The following is an 8,680-nucleotide window of genomic DNA, read 5'->3' on the forward strand; positions in this document are numbered from 1 at the left end:
CCCTAAATCGGGATATGTATATCTGTTGTCCTCAGACCACCTGCATCAGAAATATATGTAGTACTGGTTTCTTGGGGATTTTGTTGTTGTTGTTGTTTTTAAAGCAGGCTCTTCAAATTGTCAAGGCAGACTCACTAACAGAATGGCTTGGGGGTAAAGGATGGCTTTTAGCAAGTATTCTAGATTATTCTTTGTACATTATAGTTTGTGACCACTGCCTTAGGTCAAGCATATATAACTTACTTCTGGGGTGTCCCCACTCCCCCAAAAGCTAAGATTTGGGTCTCAGCCTGTTTTCCCAAAGAGACTATTCAAAGTTTGACATGATTTAGCTGATCTATAAATACAGACTGTTCACAAGGTTCATCTTTTTTTTAAATATTGTATTTACTTATCTGACAGTGAGAGCATAAACGGGAACAGCAGAGGAAGGAAAAGCAAGCTCTCTGCTGAGCGGGGAGCCCGACACTGGGCTTGATCCCAGGATGCTGGGATCATGACCTGAGCTGAAGGCAGATGCTCAACCAACTGAGGCACCCAAGGGCCCCAAGTTTCATCTTTCTAAATTACGCTTAAGGTATCTCTATATGTGAATGTTGAGGAACGTTTGACCCATCATTGGGCTCGCCATCTGGTGGTCACAGTAAGGAGTGGCATGTTTTCCCGAGAAGAAAATGACAGGCGAATTTGTAAAACTGGGGGATCTTTTTTTTTTTTTTTTTTTTTTTAAATTTTTTAGGAGAGCTGACACATAACGCTACATTAGTGTCAGGTGTACAACATAGTGATTCAACTTCTCTCTCTGTTACACTGTGCTACCATCGGTCACCATACAGCGCTATGACAGTACTAGTCACTAAACTAGTACCAGTCACTAGACAATACTAGTCACTAGTCACATAGGGATATGCTGTGCCTTCTATTAAAACTGGAGGAGTTTGAAGTATTTACTTGATATCTTAAGGACTGAAAATCACAGTCCTTTTTTATTTCATATGCTTGGAGCTTTCCTTTCTATCAGTGGAGAATTTTGACACACAGCTGTGGGGTATACTTTCACTTTCAAACAGAAATGATTTCAATTAGATGATCTAGCGCAGCAAACTTTTCCTGTAAAGGGTAAGATAATAAATATTTTAAGTTTTGTGGGCCATATGGTCTGTGTTGCAATTACTCAACTCTGCTGCTGTAGGATGAGAGCAGTCACAGACTATATGTACACAAATGGGCATGGTATGTTCCAATAAATCTTTGTTTATGGACAATGAAATTTGAATTTCATGTCATTCTCACATCATGAAATATAATTTGTATTTTTTCTTTAAGATTTTATTTTTTTGTCAGAGAGAGAGACAGCAAGCACAAGCAGGGGAGTGGCCGGCAGAGGGAGAAGCAGGCTCCCTGCTGAGCAAGGAGCCCAATGTGAGACTCGATCCCAGGACTCCAGGATTGTGACCTAACCCAAAGGCAAAGGCTTCACTGAATGAGCCCCCAGGCATCTCTATTTGTATGTTTTTCAACCATTTAACAATGCCACAACCATTCTTAGCTCACAGGCCTTGTGAAAACAGGCAGCAGGCAGGATTTGGCCCACTGACCATGCTCTGGTCTAGCCCACAAACTGTCCCATTCCTGGCCTTCCTTCAGGAGGACTGTGAAGGAGATCCAGTGCCTCGCGTGCTGGGTGTCTTTTGTTTCTGTCTCCACACAGTAGAGAAAAACGGGGCAGTGAGACTAACGTTCCCTCTTGAAACCTCAAACCCTGTAAAGCCCCAACAAAGACAACCATGAAAAAAGCAAGTCATGGGCTGAGTAATGGATCCCTACAGGAGATCATTCTTTCTAAAGATGAGCTCACAGACAGACTTTACAAAGCATGTGAGGAAATCAAATACCATGAGCAGTAACAAGGAGCGATGAATCTGATTTGATCATTAAAATAAAGGATTCAGTAAATGAGCTCAACAGTAGACACAGCTGACCAGAGAGTTGTGAACTAGAAGAGAGATGTAAAGAGAAGACCAAATTACACTGCAGAAGGGCAAAGACGGACACAATCGCTCAACAGGGGCTAAGGAGCGGCCGACACGGTGAGCTCTAACATGCAGTCAACAGAAGCAGAGCCGGGAGGATGGAGAGGAGAGGCGGCGATAACTGCGGGGATAAAGGCAGACAGAGAGCCAGGAAATATTTTTTTTTAAAGATTGTATTTATTTCATCGAGATCACAAGTAGGCAGAGAGGCAGGCAGAGAGAAAGAGGAGAAAGCAGCCTCCCCACTGAGCAGAGCCCGATGCGGGACTCAATCCCAGAACCCTGAGACCATGACCTGAGCCGAAGGCAGGGGCTTTAACCCACTGAGCCACCCAGGCACCCCTCCAGGAAATCTTGTAGGCATGTGTAAATTTAATTTTTGTGTAGTGGGGGGACTTGCAAACATGGACTTTGGAACCAGACAGATTTGGGGTTGATCATGGTTCTGTGGTCAGTCAGAGATCTTGAACAAATAGCTTAAGCCTTGATTTTCTCATCTGTCGATCTACCTTCCCCAGGAAGACTGTGACAGCTAGACAGGGGAGACTTAAAGCAGAGACTGGTTTGTTTGTTTTTTAAGCAGTTACCATTACTATAACTGGGAAGCACAGGAAAGATCTCAGCTATAGTGTGGAATTGATTTGGGAGCTAAGGTGGCACCTTGGATGACCTCACTTCAGTTCTTGAGGTGGTCTTCTTCTCTTCCACAATATTCCTATACAGATCATTTTTGTTTTAACTTCTCTCTCATTGCAGAGGCCGGGGGGCTGTGTATCTTGTGTTCTTTTTACTTTCCCTGTCATCTCACACAGAATCCGCATCACGGCCAGCTTCCTTGGTGAAAACTGCCCCTGTGTCATTATGGAGGTATTCCATTTGGATCGTCCAACAACACTAGGATATCTGGCATTTCATATGTGCATAGAGTTCTTTTTATTTGTTATCTTTCTGTCTTGAAGTTAGAGCCTCCTGTGACCTCTAAGAAATGAGAAGCCCATGTCACTTAGCCATCCCTGAGACAGCAATTAAAAACAAAAATAGATGTCTTTGAACACCAAGTGGTTTCACACTCTTAAGGGACTTTCCTATTTATTTTCTTTTCATGGAGCTTAGGATAATAACCACTCTTGTCTTGTTCTCGTGGATTTCAGCCAAAAAGAGATGCTTCATTCACAGGGAGGAGCTTGCTGCCCTCACTGTGCCATTGCTCTTAGATTAGCACCTCTACTTTGATCCTGCATGTCCACACCTATCTCAATGCCAATGTTCTCTATACATTGAGATTACTATTGAACCATCCTTTTCTTGGGGTTGCGCTGCTGTCCAATGAGCGCCCAGTGAGGGCAGTACTGCTAATGCCTGAACAACACGCCCGCATCAACTAGAGCTTTGCATTATCTTGGTGCAATTTTTGGAAAAAAACATTCAGAGTATTATTTTGCAAAAAAGAAAAAATAAACTTAAATTTTCATAAAAGGATAATTAGAAAACAATATCTGTGCCATGAGACCCAGTTTTAGCTGAGAATGGGAACATCTGTTTGGGTAAAAAAAATACCTGTAAAAACTTTTGCTCGTTACTGAAAATCAAACCAATCGAACGAGTGTTGGTAGAATCGATGACTTTGGTAGAATTGGTGACAATCCTACCTGGCTTCACTTCACCTCGTACAGAGTTAAAACTGGAGAAGACCACGGAGGAAAAAAAAAAACAAAACTGGAGAAGACCTGAAAATCCTACCATCTTTATTCCAGGAGAGGCCCAGAGAAATAAACTGAGCAGTGCCTCCCATCACATCCCCTCTGAGCTTCTGCTACTTTTCCTCTGTTCCTGTCTTCTTCTAGAAAGACAGCATATTTACATATACCATTAGTGAAGGGTATGATTTGGGATGACAAAATACTAATTTAGTCTCATTTCCCCCTCTGACAGCTGTAACTTTGGAGTCCACTGAAATGAGGTGGATTCTGATAGCAAGTACATTAGCTTCCCATGACTGCCATCACAAATTACCGCAAATTCAGTGACATAACACAAATTTATCATACAGACATGGAGCTCAGAAGTCCAAAATGGGGTCAGCAGGACTTCTCTCCTTCTTTCTAGAGGCTCTAGGGGAGAATTTGTTTGCCTCTGCTCAGAGTTCCTTGACTTGTGGCCCTGCCTTACTCTGATCAGCTTCCCTCCTTCTACCTCCTTTTCTGCTTCTGATCCTCCTGCCTCCATCTTTGAAAGACTCTTGTGGAGCACCTGGGTGCCTCAGTCAGTTGAGCATCCGAGTCTTGGTTTCCAATCAGGTTATGATCTCAGGGTTGTGGGATCGAACCCTGCATCTGGCTCTGCACTCAGCAGGGAGTCTTCCTGAAATTCTCTCTCCCTCTACCCCCAACCCACCCATGGACATGCTCTCTCTCTCCCTCAAATAAATAAATTAAAAAAAAAAATACTTGTGACAACACTAGAGCCACCCAGATCATCCAAGATGATCTGTCCCAAGAGCCTTAACATAATGACACTCACCAAGTATGATCTGCTATGCAAGGAACCACATTGACAGGTTCCAGGGATTAGGAGGCAGACATCTTTGGGGAGCCATTATTCTGCCCAGCACAGCAGTACTGGGTGTACCTGTCAGTGATGACACAGCTTCCATTAATGTCTTGGTGTTTAAGTAAAACGTTTTTACTATCTAACTTATTCAAGTCTATGTCTTCTTGCCATCATTATTAACGTCATTTCCTTGAGGGTAGAGACTCTTCCTTAGGCACCTTTGTGTCCTCTAATGTCAGAATTTCACACATGGTAGTTGCTTGGTAATACTGATGCACCAAATTTGATTTTATCTCAGAGTATACTACGTTAGAGGATGATCCAGGTATAGGTCCCTGATATTTTCCTCCATAAAACATATGCATCATCTTCAAAATTTTATTTAAATTCAGACAATTAACATATAGTACATTATTAGTTTCAAAGGTAGAGTTTAGTGATCCATCAGTTTCATATAATATCCAATGCTCATTACATCAAGTGCCCTCCCTAATGCCCATCACCCAGTTACCCCAGGCCCCCAGCCTCCTCCTCCTCAGGAACCTGCAGTTTGTTCCCCATAGTTAAGAGTCTCTTATGGTTTGTCTCCCTCTCTCATTCTGTCTGATTTTACTTTTCCCTCCTTTACCCTATGATCCTGTTTTGTTTCCTAAATTCTACATATGAATGAAATCACATGACAAATGTCTTTCCCTGACTGAACTAGAGGGTATTATGCTAAGCAAAATAAGTCAACTTCCAAAAACTTTATAAGGGTTAGGGATAATAGCACATTTACAAAAGTACTATTTGTAGATAAAGAATATGGCATAAAATACTTAATCTTCCAAGAAATTTTAATCTTCCTTATTAAGCTGCCTGAAATCTATAGTTCTTTTTCATTCTTGTGTATTTTCTCTATATTCTATATTTACTTTGAATAGTTGGCTCTAAATCATGAGTCAATCCCTTATATGTGGAAAGTTAACTGTTGCCTTCACATAATGAAACTTCTATGATGCTTTATGGTGATGATGATGTATCACTGAAACGTAATGTGAACTGAGCAGCTTCTATTTGTGATGTTTCCACGTTATCCATGTTACTCATTACCCCTTTAAGCATCTGCAGGTAAATAAAGCCTCAAAAGTAAGTAAAGCCTTACAGGTAATTGAAAAAGGCCCCAAAGCATATGCAAAACAGATTTCTGAACAAACCACTGGTATTTAGAAAGCCAATGAGGAACTGTCATTATACTTGGGACACCACAATCTCACTTCTACTGTTTTGATAAAACTACACGCAGCAGTTACAAGACAGACTAGCCCCTAAATAAGCAGTTACAAGACAGACTAGCACCTAGAGGAGCGACTGGCTGCTCAATGTTAGAAACTCACGCTGACCATCTATCTCCTTTGAGAACCCTTTCTGGTATGTTAAATATATATAAAATGTCCTCCCCTTTGTGTACAGAAATGCTCTTACTGACCCCTGTCACCAAGGGATCAGATGAGGGTAAGTGGTGGCACTGATTGACCATTGTCTTCTTGCTCCTTCCGATTTGCGAACAAAGATACGGATTTTTCAGTCATGAGCTAGGATCTACAGGTAAGGACTGAAAAAAAAAAAAAGTATACCTGGCCCTACCTGATACCAAATACAGACCTTTAAATTCAATAACACCCTCACAAACTATAAAATAGAATATGAACACAGGGCGCCTAGGTGGCTCAGTGGGTTAAAGCCTCTGCCTTCGGCTCAGGTCATGATCCCAGGGTCCTGGGATCGAGCCCCGCATAGGGCTCTCTGCTCAGCAGGGAGCCTGTTTCCTCCTCTCTCTCTGCCTGCCTCTCTATCTACTTGTGATCTCTGTCTGTCAAATAAATAAATAAAATCTTTTAAAAAAAATAGAATATGAACAAAGAGATGAAAATGTGCTCAAATTCCTCTGTTCGTGTATGCAGCGTGTGCACGTGTATGTTAACATGCACACACACATCTCACAAATCAATTTAAAAACTGAATTAATTTACAGAGTTCTACCAATTAATCTTTTTAAACGATCCAACTAAGAATGTTGGCAATGGTGCTGAAACACAATACCATCTGTGAGAATATTTGTGCATATAAGTGAGCTTAGTAGCAGAGTCCTGCTCAAGCTGCTTCAGGGGTCTCCGGCTCTGGCATGACATTATTCAACATAACTCGTGAATTTCCTGATGAACCCTTTCATTTTAGGAGACCAGACCAGGTTCCTGGGCTGTATATTACAATCTCCTGAGTGGAATTAGCCAGAGATCAGTAAGTGCCATTTTGACAGCCAAGGACCCGTCACAGGTACATTTTGCTTTCCATTAAATTAGAGGGAATTCTAAATGACTCATGGCCCTGCCTTCCTACAAACAAGGCTCAATTTTGAGGACAATGCAAACTAACACAGCTTTTACTGCTACTAATCTCAGCCAGATTTCTTTTCTCCTTGGGATTCTTTAATTTCTGACCTGCGTTCCATTCTGGTTCATCTTCCATATAAACTAATAAATGGAGTCAGCTAAGTTGCTTAAGAAGAAACTTTGAGGGGCTCCTGGGTGGCTCAGTCAGTTAAGCTTCTGCCTTCGGCTCAGGTCATGATCCCGGGGTCCTGGGATCGAGCCCCAAGTCGGGGTCCCTGCTCACTGGGGACTCTGCTTCTCCTTCTCCCCCTGCTCCTTTCCCCCTTGTCCTCTCTCTCAAATAAAAAAAAGAAAATCTTTAGGGGCGCCTGGGTGGCTCGTGGGTTAAGCCTCTGCCTTCGGCCCAGGTCATGATCCCAGGGTCCTGGGATCGAGCCCCACGTCGGGCTCTCTCCTTGGTGGGGAGCCTGCTTCTCCCTCTCTCTCTACCTGCCTCTCTGCCTACTTGTGACCTCTCTCTCTCTGTCAAATAAACAGGTAAAATCTTAAAAAAAATCTTTAAAAGAAAAAAGAATCTTTAAAGAATTTAAATTTAAATTTAAAGAATTAAAGAATTTAAAAATTCTTTAAATTTAAATTTAAAGAATTTTTTTTAAATCTTTAAAAGAAAAAAAAAGGAGGCTTGAATAGAAAGTTTGTGCCCTAATACAAGGCTAAACTTCTGAAGAGAGTAGCAATTGTGAAATGACAAGAAGTAGGGTGGACAGCAGGACCTGGGCCTCTCCAGAAGCCCTGAAACTATACCATGTACACCACAACTTCCTAGAATGTAGTTATCAAAAGCTAGGCTGTTTTTATTTTTAATGTACTTCTAGGAAAATCCAGTAAGAAGTATTACTTTCTTCTCTGACTTTCAGGGAGAAAAGGAAGATCAGCAATTTCATACATTTTTTAAAGTTTTGGAATTCTTTCCTTATTTCAACTACCATCCCTCATTCACTCACTGGACATTTTTTCTCTAAAAGAAAATGCTGTCTGAAAAGTGACTAGCTGGCATATGCAGACTCAAACATCTGGGTGCCAGACTGGAACAGATGTTTTTTATGGATCCTGTTCTATAGCCAGCTCCAGGCCAATTCATTTGAAGTGAATTGAGCAGAAGACTTGTGAGGAAAGGGGATTGAGGAGGACACAAAAGTTCACAGCAGAGGTTAAAAGTCTTGGTCCTCTGTTTTCGTTTTCTGCTCAAATTTCTGTTGTTCTCCTGCCTCCCCTCCTTGCTCCTGTTTCTAGTTTTAGAGCACCACATTACAGCTTAGTGATAATGAACACTTCATTCTACAAATGATCGGTACTTTTTTAGACAAGTGTTTTCTATAGAACATTCTTACCTTATGAAGTTTTCCCTCCTGTTCACACTTCAGGGTACAATGATTTAGAACAGGGTTTCTCAAATTTGGCAGTGTTGACATCTGGGGCTGCCAACTCTGTTCATGGGCTGGCCTATGCACTGGAGGACATTCAGCAGCATCCCTGGCCTCTTCCCATTAGATGCCAGTCACACCGCCCACCTCCAAGATGGGACCACCAAAAATGTCTCCAGACATCACCAAATATCCCCTGGCGGGGGGGGGGGGCAAAAAATTGATCCCAGTTGAGAACCTTTTTTTTTTTTTTAAAGATTTTATTTATTGAGGAGAGAAAGAAAGAGAGAGAACAAGTGGG

At 41.8% G+C, this 8,680-nt stretch overlaps 1 non-coding gene across 1 annotated transcript; it reads left to right on the plus strand.

The window, feature by feature from the left end:
- Positions 1 to 3,326: 3,326 nt before the first annotated feature.
- On the plus strand, positions 3,327 to 3,452 carry LOC131822415 (U4atac minor spliceosomal RNA). Its single transcript, XR_009350273.1, has one exon. It is a non-coding gene; the product is annotated as a U4atac minor spliceosomal RNA (small nuclear RNA).
- Positions 3,453 to 8,680: the final 5,228 nt, after the last annotated feature.

The sequence above is a fragment of the Mustela lutreola genome, chromosome X (genome assembly GCF_030435805.1).
Source record: "Mustela lutreola isolate mMusLut2 chromosome X, mMusLut2.pri, whole genome shotgun sequence".
Taxonomy (NCBI): domain Eukaryota; kingdom Metazoa; phylum Chordata; class Mammalia; order Carnivora; family Mustelidae; genus Mustela; species Mustela lutreola.